The following is a 16378-nucleotide window of genomic DNA, read 5'->3' on the forward strand; positions in this document are numbered from 1 at the left end:
TTTCAGATGTACACTTGGTAACCACTTTATTAGGTACACTTACACAGCTGCTTGTAAATGCAAATATCTAATTGGCCAATCACGTGGCTGCAACTCAATGCATAATAGCATGCAAACATTGTCAAGAGTTTAATTTCTTGTTCAGATCAAACATAAGAATGGGGAAGAAATATGATCTGAGTGGTTTTGACCATGGAATGATTGTCTGAATATCTCAGAAACTGCTGATCTCCATTCGGTAAGTTTCAATTAGGTCAGTTTCAACATATCCTTTCTAAAATAAAGAACACGAAACTGCTCACAATACTCCAAGAGAGGCCTTACCAGTGTTTTAAAAAGTCTCAACGTTATATCCTTGCTTTTATATTCTAGTTTTCTTGAAATGAGTGCTAACATTGCATTTGCCTTCCTCATCACTGACTCAACCTGCAAATTAATCCTTAGGGAATCCTGCATAAGGACTGCCAAGTCCCTTTGCACCTCAGTATTTTGTATTTTCTCTCCATTTAGAAAATAGTCTACACTTTGATTTCTTCCACCAAATGCATGACTATACGCTTCCTGCCACCACGTTCCATCTGCTACATCTTTGCCTAATCCATCAAATTCATCATTCAGGTTATTGACCTATAATGTAAAAAGAAGCAGTCCCAACACAGAACCCTAGTCACCAGCAGCCAACTGGAAAAGGCTCCCCTTATTCCTACTCTTTCTCTCCTGCCAATCAGCCGCTGCTTTATCCATGTTAGGACCTTTTCTGTAATACTATAAGCTCATAACTTGTTAAGCAGCCTCATGTATGGCACCTTGTCATCCCTCTGTACTAAGACTGTGCCCTGGTCCTAGACTCGTCCGCTATAGGAAAGATCCTCCCTACATCCACTATACCCAGACTTTTCAATATTCTTTTACTTTCAGTGAGATTCCCCCCTCATTCTTCAGTCCAAATCAGCTCAGGGTGTATAGATCCAAAACAATCAAAAGCTGCTTGTCCATTAACTCTTTCATTTCCAGAATCATTCTCGCAAACCTCATTGTGACCCTCTCCAATGCCAGCACACCTTAGATGAGCCTAAAACTGCTCACAATACTTCAAGTGTGGTCTGACAAATGCCTTATACAACTTAAGCATTACATTCTGGCTCTTATACTCTAGTCCACTCAAAATGAATGCTAACAATTGCACTTGCCTTGCTTACCACTAAGTTCTACCAAAGAGCATGTCAATGCACTATACATTACAGTATATTTCATCAACCACTTCCTTACCTATCCTCTCAATCTGTTTACATCCTTCTGCAGATTCCCTCTCTACCCGTAACACTACTTGCTCCTCCACCTATCTTGGTATTGTCCACAAATTTGACCACAAAGCCATCAATTCCATCATCCAAATCATTCAAATATAAAGTGAAAAATAGCGGTCCCAACACTGATCCTCAGGAACACCATGAGTCACCTGCAGCCAAACCAAAAAGGTCACTGTTTTTCTGACTGTTTGCATCCTACCAGTCAGCCAATTTCCTCTGCATGCCAATATCTTTCCTGTAAGACCATGGGCTCTTAAATTGTTATGCAGCCTTGTGCATGGCATCTTGTCAAAGGATTCTGAAAATCCAAGTACACAACATCATCCAATTCTTTGTCTCTCTTGCTTGCTATTTCTTCAAAGAATTCCAACAGGTTTGTTAGGGAAGAATTTTCCTTGAATAAACTGTGCTGACTATGGCTTATTTTATCGGGTGCTTCCAAGTACCCTGAGACCTCATCCTTAATAATCGATTCCAATATCTTCTCAATCATTGAGGTCAGACTAACTGGCCTATAGTTTCCTTTCTTCTGCCTCTCTCCCTTCTTGAAGTGGAGTAACAAATACAATTTTCCAGTCTTCTGGGTCCATTCCAGAATCCAGTGATTCTTGAAAGATTATTTCTAATGCCTCCGCATTCTCTTCAACTACTTCTTTCAAAACCTTCAAGTGTATACCAGGTGGTTTATCTACTTTCAGACCTTTCAGTTTCCCAAGAACCTTCTCTCTAGCAGTGGTAACTTCACACACTTCTGACCCCTGACATTGTCGAACTTCCTGCATATTGCTAGTATCTTCCACAGTGAAGGCTAATGCAAAATACTTGTTCAGTTTGACTGCCATTTCCTTGTCCTCCATTACTATCTCTCTGACATCATTTCCCAGTGGTCAGATATCCACTCTCAACACTTCTACACTTTATGTATCTGAAGAATATTCTGGTATCCTCTTTACTTTCACATTCCATCTTTTCCTTAATAACTTGTTTAGTTGGTTTTTAAAAGCCTCCCAATCCTCTAACTTCCCACTAATTTTTGCTCTCTTATATGCACGCTCTTTATGTTGGGTTTGATTTCTCTTTTCAGCCACGATTATATCATCTTCCATTTGGAATACTTTTCCCTCTTTGTGATGTATATATCCTGTGCCTTCTGAGTTGCTTCCAGAAATTTCAGCCATTACAGCTCTGCCATCATCCCTGCCAGATTTTTTTCCCAGACCACTTTGGCCAACTCCTCTCTCATGCCTCTGTAATTCTCTTTACTCCACTGTAATACTAATCTATCTGTCTTTAGCTTCTCCTCAAATTTCAGCATGAATTCTATCATATTATGAAAAGAGTTCTTTTACCTTAAGTTTGCCAATCAATTTCAGTTCACTGCAGACCACTCAATCCAGAATAGCTGATCCCCTAGTGGGCTCAACCACAAGCTGCTCTATAAAGCCATCTTGTAGGCATTCTAGAAATTCACTCTCTTGGGATTTAGCACTAACCTGATTTTCCCAATCTACACTCACATTGAAATTCCCCATGACTATTGTAACATTACTGTTTTGGCATGCATTTTCTATTTCCTATTGCAATTTGTAGACCACTTCTTTACCACATTTTGGAGTTTGTGTCTATCTCCTATCAGGGTCTTTTTACCCTTGCAGTTCTTTAGCTCTACCCACAATGATTCAAAATTTTCTGACCCTATGTCACCTCTTTCTTGATTTCATTTTTTACAACAGACCCACACTACTCCTCTGCCTACCTGCTTGTCCTTTTGACACAATGTGCATTCTTGGATGTTAAGCTCCCAGCTATAGTTTTCTTTCAGCCATGATTCAGTGATGCCCACAACATCGTACATATCAATATGTAAATGTACTATAAGTTCATCTACCTTATTCCGTATACTGTGTGCATTCAAACATAACACCTTCAGTCCTGTATTCACCCTTCTCATTTTGTCCACCTTTTATGTTTCAACTTGCCATGTTGACTGGAATTTTTGCCCTATCATCAGCCTTTCCTTGCTAGGAGTTGCGCCACACACTTCCTCTGTTTGAAAACCAACTACCTTATTCTCAGCGTTATCACTCTGGCTCCAGTTCCCCTGCCAACTTAGATTATACCCTCCCGAACATCTCTGGCCAACTTGCCTACAAAGATATTTGCCTGCCTCGGGTTCAGGTGTAACCTGTCCTTTTGTACTAGTCATACCTTCCACTGAAGAGATCCCAATGATCCATAAATCTGATCCTCTGTCCCCTGCACCAGTTCCTCAGCCATGCATTCATCTGCCAGATCATCCTATTCTTATCCTCGCTGGCATGTAGCACAGGCAGCAATCCAGCAATTACTACCCTGGAGGTCCTGTTTTTTAGCTTTCTACCAAGCTCCTTAACATCTCTCTTCACGCCCTTCTCACCTTGTCTACCTATGTCCTTGGTGCCAATATGTACCAAGGCTTCTGCCTGCACACCCTCCCCTTGAGAATGCCACGGATTAGATGCAAGGCATCCCTGATCCTGGCACCTGGGAGGCAACGTACCATCCGGGTGTCTCTATTGCGCCCACAGAATTTCACCTCTGTTCCTCTGACTATGGAATCTCCTCTCACCACTATAGTCCTCTTCTCGTCTATGCTCTTCTAGGCTACAGCACCAGACCTGGTCACTGTGGCTCCCCGCCGGTAAGTCATCCCCCTTAACAATATCTCGGTGTCTAAAGTGGTATATTTATTATTGAGGGGAACAGCCACAGGGGTATTCTGCACTGGTTATGCATTTCCCTTCTTTCTCCTGACAGTCACCCAGTTACCTGTCATCTTCTGCCTAGGAGTGACTACCTCTCTGTAGCTCCTATCTATCACCTCATTCTCCTGTATGAGGTGAAGGTCATCGAACTGCAGCTCCAATTCCTTAATGCATTCTCTCAGGTGCTTCAGCTCAGTGCTCCTGGTGCACATGTGTTTATCCAGGAGACCAGAGATCTCCTAGAATTCTCGCAACTCACACACAGTACAAAACACTGCCCCTGAAGCCATTCTCGCTTATCTACTATGCTTAACAAATGAGGAATGAGCAATTAAGGACAAATGAGGAACTTGTCAGATACTCAACTGCACCCAAGCCTGATGAGCCAAAAGCCACTCAATACGCTGGCTCACTCAAAAGAATGGCCGCTCCCCTTGCACTTCCATGATTTTTATTTGTCCTTTCTAATGAATGCTCAGTGTTTGATCACAGTCCAACTCCAAGAAAACTGCTGTGAAGTTCTGTCTTAATAATCTTGATTATGGACCTGATTTAAAAGGTAGCCCTGTTGACATACTCCAGCTTGATACTACGTCTGCCTCTTCTGTGTCATTTTTCAGTGATCCAATATCCACTGTTGCTTCTCTTTTACTCTTTAGATATTTGGAAAAACATTCAGTATCCTCTATTAAATTATTGACTAGCTTCCCTTCATGTATGATGATTTTTGCACACACAAAGCACAGGAGGAACTCAACAGGTCAGGCAACATCCATGGAAGTTAATAAACAGTTAGTATTTCTGTCCAAGACCCTTCTTCAGGACTAGAAAGGAAGGGGGAAGATGCCAGAATAAAAAGCTGATGAAAGAAAGGATAGCTGGAAGGTGATAGGTGAAGCCAGCTGGATAGGAAAGATAAAGGTCTGGAGAGGAAGGAATCTGATATGAGAGGAATATGGATCACAGGAGAAAGGATGGTGATAGACAGATGAGAAGTAAGAGTCCAGAGTAGGGAATAGGAGATGAGTGGATGGGGAGGGATTTTTTTTTTTACCGAAAGGAGAAAACAATATCAAAATCAGGTTGGATTCTACCCAGATGGAATATAAACTGTTTCTCCTCATCAATTCCATCATTCAAATCATTCACACATAATGTGAAAAGAAGCAATCGCAACACCAACCTTTGCGAAACACCATGTCACTGGTATCCAACTAGGAAAGGCTCCCTTTATCCCCATGAGGAGGAAGGTGCCAGAAATGGACTAAGTGAATTTAAGGGCAGGATGGAAGTTAGAGACAAAGTTGATGAAATTGACATGGGTGTACGAAGCAGCACCAATACACTTGTCAATGTAATGGAGGAAGAGTTGGGGAGCAATACTGGGGCAGGCTTAAAACTGGACTGTTCTACATAGCCAATGGAAAAAAACAGGCATAGCTGAAGTCCAAGTGGGTGCAACCCCTCAAGTCTGGAGAAAGTGAGAGGCGCCAAAGGAAAAATTGTTGAGGGTGAGGACCAGTTCTGCTCAATGGAGGAGGGTGGTGGTGGATGGGAGGGAACTGGTTGGTTCTTTTGTTGAGATTAACATGGGAAGCATTAAGGCCTTCAAGAGAGGATAGAAGTGTATAGGGACCGGACATCCATGGTGAAAATGAGGTGGTCAGGGCCTGGAAATTGAAAGTTACTGAGAAGATCGACAGCATGAGAAGTGTTGCAGTTGTAGTTGAGAAGGGTCTGAACCATGGAGGATAGAATGGAGACGAGGTATGAGGACACATGTTCAGTGGGGCAGGAAGAGGCAGAGACAATGAATTATCTTCAGAAACTCCAGCTGTTGTTCTTCTGCCATCATCCCTGCTGATGTTCCCTTCCAATCAACTTTGGCCAACCCTGTTCTCATGCCCCTGTAACTCCCTTTAGTCCACTGTAATACTGATACATCTGACTTTATCTTCTCCCCCTCAAACTGCAGGTTGAATTTTATCATAGTATAATCTCTGCTTCATAAATATTCCTTTGCATTAAGCTCCCTTATCAAATTTGGCAATTGCAGGTAGACAGGACAACATTTTTCAGGAGATCCTCACCACTCTCCAGAAACACTCCACCAGGGGAATCAGTGTGGCTGATTATTCATGATTTTTATTAATGACCTGGATGTGGGGGTAGAAAGGTGGGTTGGCAAGTTTGCAGACGACACAAAGGTTGGTGGTGTTGTAGATAGTGTAGAGGATTGTCAAAGGTTGCAGAGAGACATTGATAGGATGCAGAAGTGGGCTGAGAAGTGGCAGATGGAGTTCAACCCGGAGAAGTGTGAGGTGGTACACTTTGGAAGGACAAACTCCCAAGACAGAGTACAAAGTAAATGGCAGGATACTTGGTAGTGTGGAGGAGCAGAGGGATCTGGGGGTACATATCCACAGAACCCTGAAAGTTACCTTACAGGTGGATAGAGTAGTTAAGAAAGCTTATGGGGTGTTAGTTTTCATAAGTCGAGGGATAGAGTTTAAGAGTCGCAATGTAATGATGCAGCTCTATAAAACACTGGTTAGGCCACACTTGGAGTACCGTGTCCAGTTCTGGTCACCTCACTATAGGAAGGATGTGGAAGCATTGGAAAGGGTACAGAGGAGATTTACCAGGATGCTGCCTGGTTTAGAAGGTATGCATTATGATCAGAGATCAAGGGAGCTAGGGCTTTACTCTTTGGAGAGAAGGATGAGAGGAGACATGATAGAGGTGTACAAGATAATAAGAGGAATAGATAGAGTGGACAGCCAGTGCCTCTTCCCCAGGGCACCACTGCTCAATACAAGAGGACATGGCTTTAAGGTAAGGGGTGGGAAGTTCAAGAGGGATATTAGAGGAAGGTTTTTTTACTCAGAGTGGTTGGTGCGTGGAATGCACTGCCTGAGTCAGTGGTGGAGGCAGATACACTAGTGAAGTTTAAGAGACTACTAGACGGGTATATGGAGGAATCTAAGGTGGGGGCTTATATGGGAGGCAGGATTTGAGGGTTGGCACAACATTGTGGGCCGAAGGGCCTGTACTGTGCTGTACTATTCTATGTTCTATGTTTATTCCATAGAATTTTGTATCTTGGCCCCAGAGAGCAGTTGCAGTATTCAAACACCAACCACTCTATTCCACAAGGGAGTGAATGACGAGCTAAAGGATATCCTTCTAGCCTGAGACCTGGTGGAGGATGTAGCGAACTACTGACCTGGTAATTCAATTTAATAACTGATTAATGTAAAGAAGGGATAGAGGAAGGGGATTATGCTGAGGAGACTCTTCCCCTGATTATCCTCTGTCCTCTTCTATTTCCCAGTCTCCTCAACAGCCACCGATCCCAGTTTCTGAGGAGCCTATGCAAATAGGCTGGACCAGGCTCTCTCACATTGAAAGAGAAGGAGGAGTGGGAGGTGCTGCATTTACTAAGCAGAGGTCAAACATATCGGAATGCCTGTCCCAAGCTGTCTGGTAAATCCTGAGACTGTCTAGCATAGGGAAGACTGTGATGGTTGCTATCCTCACTCCCAGTTCAGTTTCCTCCAGAGTGGTGCTCCCCATGTCGCTTTCATGGGGAGAACAAAAACATTCCCTGGATGCCTTTATTGACTCCACAGCAATAAAAAAATATTTTAGACGTTGGATTGGCTAGAAGATTGAAATTCCACTTTTTGCAGAATTAAAACAAAGTTCACGTCTGCACCTATCCTAGTTCCACCCAGACTGGACTTGCCTTTCGTAGTGGAGGTCAACACATTGGACATGGGACTAGAGGCCACCTTGTCCCAACGACCTGCCTCGGACCACAGACACAACCACTCCTGAGACACCAGGTAAAGATATTTGATTCCAAACAATTGGCTTATTGATCATTACAGAACGTTCTCTTGTGGTTCCTGCTCCCTCTCCTCTCCCTTCCCCTTTTCCCAATTATGATTCCCCTCTCACTGCCTGCTTTCCACTCTCAGTCCACAAAGAGAGACCAATATCAGAGTCAGGATTATCATCACTCATATTTGTCATGAAATTTGTTATGAGTACTGTAATAAGTACTACAGCTGAAATGCTGTCTAGTCCCATAGCTTTTACTGTGTCTACTGTTCTTAGGGCCTAAAGATTTTCTTTAGTGACATGGGGATCTGAAGAGGAAGCTGAGATGGATCATCCGCTTGGACCGCCTAACTAAACGTCAAGTCGCACAGATACACAGCATGGCCACCGGCCTGTGGCCCATTGGGTCAATGCTGACTAACAAGCATTTGTTTACACTAAACCTGTTTCATTCTCCTCACATTCCCAACAACTCTCCTAGATTCTATCACTCACCTCCATAATAAGAGGCAATTTACAGTGTCAAATTAATCTGCCAGTCAGCTATCTGCATGGTTAGCAACATACATAAAATGCTGGAGGAACTCAGCAGGCTGAGCAGCATCTATGGAAAAGGGTAAACAGTCGTTGATTCGGACTGGGACCCTTCATGACAGGAGTCCTGATGAAGGGTCTCAGCCCGAAACATCGACTGCTTACTCTTTTTCCATAGATGCTGCTTGGCCTGCTGAGTTCCTTCTGTGTTGTTTTTCGTATGTTGCTTGGATTTCCAGCATCTGCAGATTTTCTCTTATCGACATGGTTATTATACTTTTTCCCTGTGACCACATGGGTCTGTTCCAGATGCTCCAGTTTAATCACACAAGATAAAAAAAGGGAGTGTAGGAACGTTAAACATTGGCCTCCTATTAATTGAAAAGAAGGAATTCAAATTAAGAAAAGAAAAATAAATCAGACCAAATAAGAAATATGTAAAATATTTTGTTTGTTTCTATATTCACAAAGAGACAGCATAAAAAATTAAGAATACAGTATGATGAGGCCCTTTGAACCTGTTTGTACTCTAGGATTATGACTGGTCTTTCATCCCAGCACAATTTTCCTATACTACCTCTCTATCCCTCTATTTCCTAAATACCCAAAACTTATCACTGTGTGTTTTCAAATCACAAATAAGAGAAAATCTGCAGATGCTGAAATTCCGAGCGCAAAATGCTGGAGGAGCTCAGCAGGCCAGGCAGTATCTATTGGGGGGGGAAAAGGACAGTCAGTGTTTCGTCTGGAGCATAGAGCATTACAGCACAGTATAGACCCTTCGGCCATGATGTTATACCGACTTTTTAACCTAATCTAAGGTTCATCGAACCCTTCCTTCCTACATAGTCCTCTTTTTCCATCATCCATCTGCCTATCTAAGAGTTTCATAAATGCCCCTAATGTATCTACTACAACCACTGTGGCAGAGCATTCCATGCACCCAGCATTCCCTGTGTAAAGAAACCTACCTCTGGCACTCCTCCATACTTTCTTTCATCACCTTAAAAATATGGCCCCTTGTATTAGCTATTTCCATCTCGGTAAAAAGTCTCTGGTTGTCCACTCTGTCTATGCCTTATCACCTTGTACATCTTTATCAAGTTACCCCTCATCCTCCTTCACTACAAAACAGAAAGCCCTGCGCTCATTCCTTGGGTTCTGTCATTACTATTGGAGGTTTGTGAAGGGCTACGTGAAAGTGAGTCACCCAATGAATCAGCTTCTGTGTGGTTACCTTCCCTTGGGGGAGAAAGGAGAGGAGGGTAAAGAGTATCTTAGCCCATCAGAGCCCTTTGAACTGAGGTGGGATGCAAAATGTGAAGAGGCCTTTCAGTCGCTGAAGGAGCTGCTGACTCAGGCACCTGTGCTGGCTTTTGTGGACGCCTGGTTGTCATATGTACTGTACACATATGCCAGACGAGAGGGCTTAGGGGGCATCCTGTATCAGGATCAGGGCACTGGGTTGAGACTCGTTGTGTTTGTTAGCTGGAGTCTGTCACCCTCCAAGAAAAACTATCCCACACACAAGTTGGAGTTTCTGGCATTGAATGAGCAGTAGTGGATAAACTGAGTGACTTACCTCTATGGGGCCAAGTTTGAGGTGAGGGTGGACAACAATCCCCAAACTTATAAACTGGATGCTACAGGCTATCAGTGGTTGGAGGCGTTGTCTGCCTATGATTTCAGCCTGAAGTACCGGCCGGGAAGCAGGAACATTGATGCTGATGCTTTGTCCCAACGGGTACATGAGGGACTGGTCGGGGATGAGGAGCGGGAGAGCGTTCCTGCCCCAGGGGTGAAGGCCATGTGTCAGTTTGCCATCACCGTGAAGGCAGAGAGAAAGCAGGCAGGATGAAGCAGTGCATCAATTGGGAGCTTCTGATGATGCCATTCCATAAATTTACTGTAACCTGATGGCTCTGAAGACAAACCAGCTGCCAGAATTGAGTTCTGGGGAAGTGGCAGCTGCTCAGTAAGATGACTCGGGCATCGGTACCATTTGGTCAGTGGTCGGAAAGGGAGACTTGGCTCAGGCGGAGAAGGCGAAACACGTGGCGGTGCCGCCATTACTGAGAGAATGGCCTTGGTTGGAGTTGCAGAACCAGATCCTATACCGGGTCACGTCGCCTCTGGACCGACCTTGGCGTTGCCAGTTGGTTCTGCCAGAGAAGTGTCGGAGGATTGCGTTAAAAGTCACTTCATGATGATCCTGGACATTTGGGGGTTGAAAAGACCTATGGATTGCTCAGAGACCGGTTTTACTGGCCCCGAATAAAGCTGAAGGTCAAAGAATACTGCAAGTCATGCATTCTGTGCATACATTGGAGGACGCTGCCTATGAGGGCAACTCCCTTGACCCACTTGCAGAGTGCGGGGTGCCTGGACTGGTGTGTATGGATTTCCTGTCAATATAACCCACTAACAGCTCACAGTAAATGTCTTAGTCATCATGGACCACACCACCAGATATACTCAGGCTTTTCCTACCAAGGACCAGAGAGCATCCACGGTGGCCAAACTGTTGTGGGAAAAGTATTTCATTTATTATGGCCTTCCCAGGTGGATACATAGTGATTAAGGATGGGATTTCGAGAGCAGGCTCATCCATGAGTTACTGGGCATGCTTGGAGTCGAAGTCAGGGACAACTCCCTGTCATCCGCAGGGTGCTCCCTAGCCCGAGAGGTTTAATTGGACCTTGCTAGACATGCCTGGGACCCTGGAGATCAGTAAGAAGAGCAGGTGGAGTCAACATATTGGACATCTAGTCCATAGTTACCACTGTACCTGAAATGAAGCTACCGGGTACTCGCCATACTATCTGATGTTTGGGCGCGAAGTGAGGTTTCCCATTGACCTTTGTTTTGGGACTGACGAATGCAACTTGCCACTGAAGATTTATCTAAAGTACGTGTCTGACATGAGAAAGGAGCTGAAAAGGGCTTATGAATTAGCTGGGATCACGGCTGCCAAGCAGAATCAAGGAAATAAGAGGAGCTATGATCAAAAGGTGAGGTTCTCCAAACTCCTGCCTGGAGACTGAGTTCTCATAAGGAATTTGGGGCTACCTGGGAAGCATAAGCTGGCTGATCGATGGGCAGCTATGCTCTATGTGGTGGAGAATCAGATGGCAAACCTGCCAGTTTTCTGGGTGAAGCCCGAGGATGGGAATGGGCCTGTCAAGATTCTCCATCGGAACCACCTTCTGCCTCTGGGACAAGAGGTGCAGGTTGACTTGGAGCCCAACCTGGAGCCTACACCTAGGAAGAGGATTCTTCAGAGATGCAGGGCAACTGTAGGGCCAACAGTAGGAGAGGTTAAGCTGGCCCCCACCCCTGAGAGGGATACTGACTCGGAGGATGAGGACCTGGATGTGTGGTACATGCTGCCTTTTTGCAAACTCCTTATTGATTGAGGAAGAGACTCCCAGCCCTTCTGCTCGGTCAGATGAAATTGGGGGAGCTATCTGTAGACAGCCTGGGTTGCAGTGGGACCCTGTAAGGGATGAAGCAGGGCTTGGCCATGGTACAGAGGGGTCTGAGTTACAGGTGGGCATGAGTTATAGGCCCGGGGAGGCCTCGCCAGGTAGACCAGAAGTATCCCCAGTAGTTTCGGAACTTGAAGAGTTAGGTGAGGGGGAACGGAAGCCTCAGAGATTAGGAGACCGCTGGATAGGCTGGCCTATGTAGCACCAGTGGAGCAAAGTGTGGCCACTACCGTTTTTGGGGAGCTATGTCATTGCCTTTTACACCTGGGTTGGACTTTGTGCTTTGCAGGAAGGGTTGGCGAATTATCCCAACGTCCTGAGGACATGTCTAAATTTGGTGGGGGGCAGAGTGTAATGGCCTGTAAGGTTTCGCTACTAATGTAATGGCCTCTCTGTAATATTTCAGTGCTAATGTAATGGTTTTTCTGTAGCAGCAGTACTTGGGTTATGACTAGAGATAATGGGGGCTTTGGAATGTGCACCATCCAATGAGAGGTGTGTTTTTCTTCTTGCATGTCTAAGAGAAGGGTTTCGCAATTTTTTGTCGGTGAGAGATGAAGAGAGAAGACATGAGTGGAGAGAGTTGGTGGACCACAGGATGCAGTGGACTTGGAGCGAGGGTCTGGGAGTCAACGACGCTCGGAGGAGGTCGATGGGGGACGAATGGACGGAACTGTGAGCTCTCACGTGCACATTAGGCTGTTTCATTAAAATGGGCCCTTTTTCTTTTTGTTTTCTTTACTAACCCTATTAGTCAGATTAAGAATTATAAAGTTCAATTGTTTAATTGCATATGGTGTACTGTCTGATATTTTGTAGTACAGATTTGTAACTGGGCAACACATCACGCAGCATCCACCCAAACGAGATTTCTCAGTTTGGCTGGGCCAGAGGGCATCTTCCCCTAGACAAACGCACACTAGTCGAACCTGAGGGTTAAGTGAGCAATTTTGGGCCCCTTATTTAAGAAAAGATGTGCTGACATTGGAGAGAGTTCACAGGAGGTTCACGAGAATGATCCCAGGAATGAAAGGGTTAATGTATGAGGAGCATTTGATGGCTCTGAGCCTGTACTCACTGGAACGGTGAGGTGAGGGGGTTCTCATTGAAACCTTTTTGAATAGTGAAAGGTCTAGATAGAGTCGTTGTGGAGAGGATATTTCCTATAGTGAGGGAGTCTAGGACAAGAGGGCACAGCCTCAGAATATAGGACATCCATTTAGAACAGAGATTGGAAAAATTTATTTAGCCAGATAGTGGAATTCATTGCCACAGTTGGCTGTGGAAGCCAAATCATTGAGTATATTTAAAGTGGAGGCTGATAGTTTCTTGGTTTGTCAGGGCATCAAAAGTTATGGGAGAAGGCAGGAGAGTGGGATTGAGAGGGACAATAAATCAGCCATGTCGGAGCAAACTCGATTGGCTGAATGGCCTAATTCAGCTCCTATATCTTATAGTCTTATGTTCTTTTGCTAATTTCAGTCATTAGTGACCAACATGAAACCATTTATTATTACTTAAAAAATGCTAGAAAAATGGCCACAAGGGACTAAAATGTCACACTGTCAGTCAATCATTGGTGAAGACATTAATGAAAGTAATATATATAATTTTTTGTAAGTTTGATTCTTAATAGTGATTTAATTTGGCTATCACTTTTGGGGAAGAGATGGTGGAGTTGCAAATTATGATAATTATTAAATTACCTTTATTTCCTGGAAGGCTCACTCTTCTGTTGAATGAGCAGGGTTGATTGGTGGAATCAAACTGAGAAAATTATCTACTAATCAGAAGTTCAATCTTCGTGGAGGGACACTGAAACAAGCTCTGGATGAAGATAAACCTTTGGATCTCATCCCTTTCTGGAAGAGGATGAGAAAGAGTGAAGATTTCCAATCTTTCCTGGTCAGCAATTACCTTTACAAATCTTCAAAATTTATTTCCTAACATAGTAGTCATAGTCATACTTTATTGATCCCGGGGGAAATTGGTTTTTGTTACAGTTGCACCACAAATAATGGTAATAAATCCATAAATAGTTAAATAGTAATATGTAAATTATGCCAGTAAATTATGAAATAAATCCAGGACCAGCCTATCGGCTCAGGGTGTCTGACCCTCCAAGGGAGGAGTTGTAAAGTTTGATGGCCACAGGCAGGAATGACTTCCTATGACACTCTGTGTTGCATCTTGGTGGAATGAGTCTCTGGCTGAATGTACTCCTGTGCCCACCCACTACATTATGTAGTGGATGGGAGACATTGTCCAAGATGGCATGCAACTTAGACAGCATTCTCTTTTCAGACACCACTGTGAGAGAGTCCAGTTCCATCCCCACAACATCACTGGCTCTTTGTGCCTTCCTTTCTGATCAAATCATTGATAGTTTGAAGTATCTTGTGGACTACAGAAAGCAGCATTCTGGTATTTTGTGCAATAATATTATGAGGTAATTTGTGTAGAATGCAGTTTCTTAAGGATCATGGAATGGTACGTTGACTGAAGAGCAGATTCTTGATTTTTCATGTACGTAGTTTCACCTCTAATATTGATACCCTTTTTCATAACTTGTTTAAAGCACTAGTCCTGATGCAAGTTGACCCAAATGTCAACAATTTCCTCCACCTGAACAACAGGAATTCTGCAGATGCTGGAAACTCAAGCAACACACATCAAAGTTGCTGGTGAACGCAGCAGGCCAGGCAGCATCTCTAGGAAGAAGTACAGTTGACAGTTCAGGCCGAGACCCTTCATCAGGACTAACTGAAGGAAGAGTTAGTAAGAGATTTGAGAGGGGGAGGGGGAGATCCAAAATGATAGGAGAAGACAGGAGGGGGAGGGATGGAGCCAAGAGCTGGACAGGTGATTGGCAAAGGGAATATGAGAGGATCATGGGACAGGAGGCCCGGGGAGAAAGACAAGAGGGGAGGGAAACCTAGAGAATGGGCAAGGGGTGTAGTCAGAGGGACAGAGGGTGGAAAAGGAGAGTGAGAGAAAGAATGTATATATAAATAAATAACAGATGGGGTACGAGGGGGAGGTGGGGCATTAGCGGAAGTTAGAGAAGTCAATGTTCATGCCATCAGGTTGGAGGCTACCCAGACGGAATATAAAGTGTTGTTCCTCCAACCTGAGTGTGGCTTCATCTTTACAGTAGAGGAGGCCCTGCCCTCAAGTTTACTTGGTCCATTTCTGACACCTCCCTCCCCTTTCTAGATCTTTCTGTCTCTATCCTCTGGAGACAGCTTATCCACTGATTTCTACTATAAGCCTACTGACTGTCACAGCTATCTGGACTGTTCCTCTTCTCACCCTGTCTCTTGCAAAAATGCCATCCCCTTCTTGCAATTCCTCCGTCTCCACTGCATCTGCTCTCAGGATGAGGCTTTTCATTCCAGGACGAGGGAGATGTCCTCCTTTTTTTTAAAGAAAGGGGCTTCCCTTCCTCCACCATCAACTCTGCTCTCAAACGCATCTCCCCCATTTCACACACATCTGCTCTCACTCCATCCTCCCACCACCCCACTAGGAATAGGGTTCCCCTGGTCCTCACCTACCACTCCACCAGCCTCTGGGTCCAACATATTATTCTCTATAACTTCCGCCACCTCCAACAGGATCCCACCACTAAGCACATCTTTCCCTCCCCCCCCCCCCCCCATCTTTCTGCTTTCCACAGGGATTGCTCCCTACGCGACTCCCTTGTCCATTTGTCCCCCCCCATCCCCCCCACTGATCTCCCTCCTGGCAGTTATCCTTGTAAGTGGAACAAGTGCTATACATGCCCTTACACTTCCTCCCTTACCACCATTCAGGGCCCCAGACAGTCCTTCCAGGTGAGGCGATACTTCACCTGTGAGTCAGCTGGGGTGATATACCGCGTCCAGTGCTCCTGATGTGGCCTTCTATACATTGGCGAGACCCAACGCAGACTGGAAGACCGCCTTGCTGAACATCTACGCTCTGTCCGCCAGAAAAAGCAGGATCTCCCAGTGGCCACACATTTTAATTCCACATCCCATTCCCATTTTGATATGTCTATCTACGGCCGCCTCTACTGTAAAGATGAAGCCACACTCAGGTTGGAGGAACAACACCTTGTATTCCGTCTGGGTAGCCTCCAACCTGATGGCATGAACATTGACTTATCTAACTTCTGCTAATGCCCCACCTCCCCCTCGTACCCTATCGGTTATTTATTTTTACACACATTCTTTCTCTTACCTTTTTGTCCCTCTGACTACACCCCTTGCCCATCCTCTAGGTTTTCCCCCCCCCCGCTTCTCTTTCTCCCCGGGCCTCCTGTCCCATGATCCTCTCATATCCCTTTTGCCAATCACCTGTCCAGCTCTTGGCTCCATCCCTCCCCCTCCTGTCTTCTCCTATCATTTTGGATCCCTCCCTCCCCCTCCCACTTTCAAATCTCTTACTAACTCTTCCTTCAGTTAGTCCTGAC

The 16378-nt window shown here is 44.7% G+C and overlaps 1 long non-coding RNA gene across 2 annotated transcripts in view; it reads left to right on the forward strand.

Annotated features, from left to right (window-relative positions):
• The window catches only part of LOC140195365 (uncharacterized), a 29062-nt gene extending 15759 nt beyond the window's left edge, over positions 1-13303 (forward strand). The window contains exons 2-4 of one of the 2 annotated variants that reach the window (XR_011885439.1): positions 7146-7283; positions 7782-7902; positions 12445-13303. This is a non-coding gene — a long non-coding RNA (uncharacterized lncRNA). The remainder of the gene's footprint in view (positions 1-7145; positions 7284-7781; positions 7903-12444) is intronic. The other variant, XR_011885440.1, reaches the window with a different exon arrangement.
• The last annotated feature ends 3075 nt before the right edge of the window (positions 13304-16378 follow it).

This window comes from Mobula birostris, chromosome 3, assembly GCF_030028105.1.
Source record: "Mobula birostris isolate sMobBir1 chromosome 3, sMobBir1.hap1, whole genome shotgun sequence".
Taxonomy (NCBI): domain Eukaryota; kingdom Metazoa; phylum Chordata; class Chondrichthyes; order Myliobatiformes; family Myliobatidae; genus Mobula; species Mobula birostris.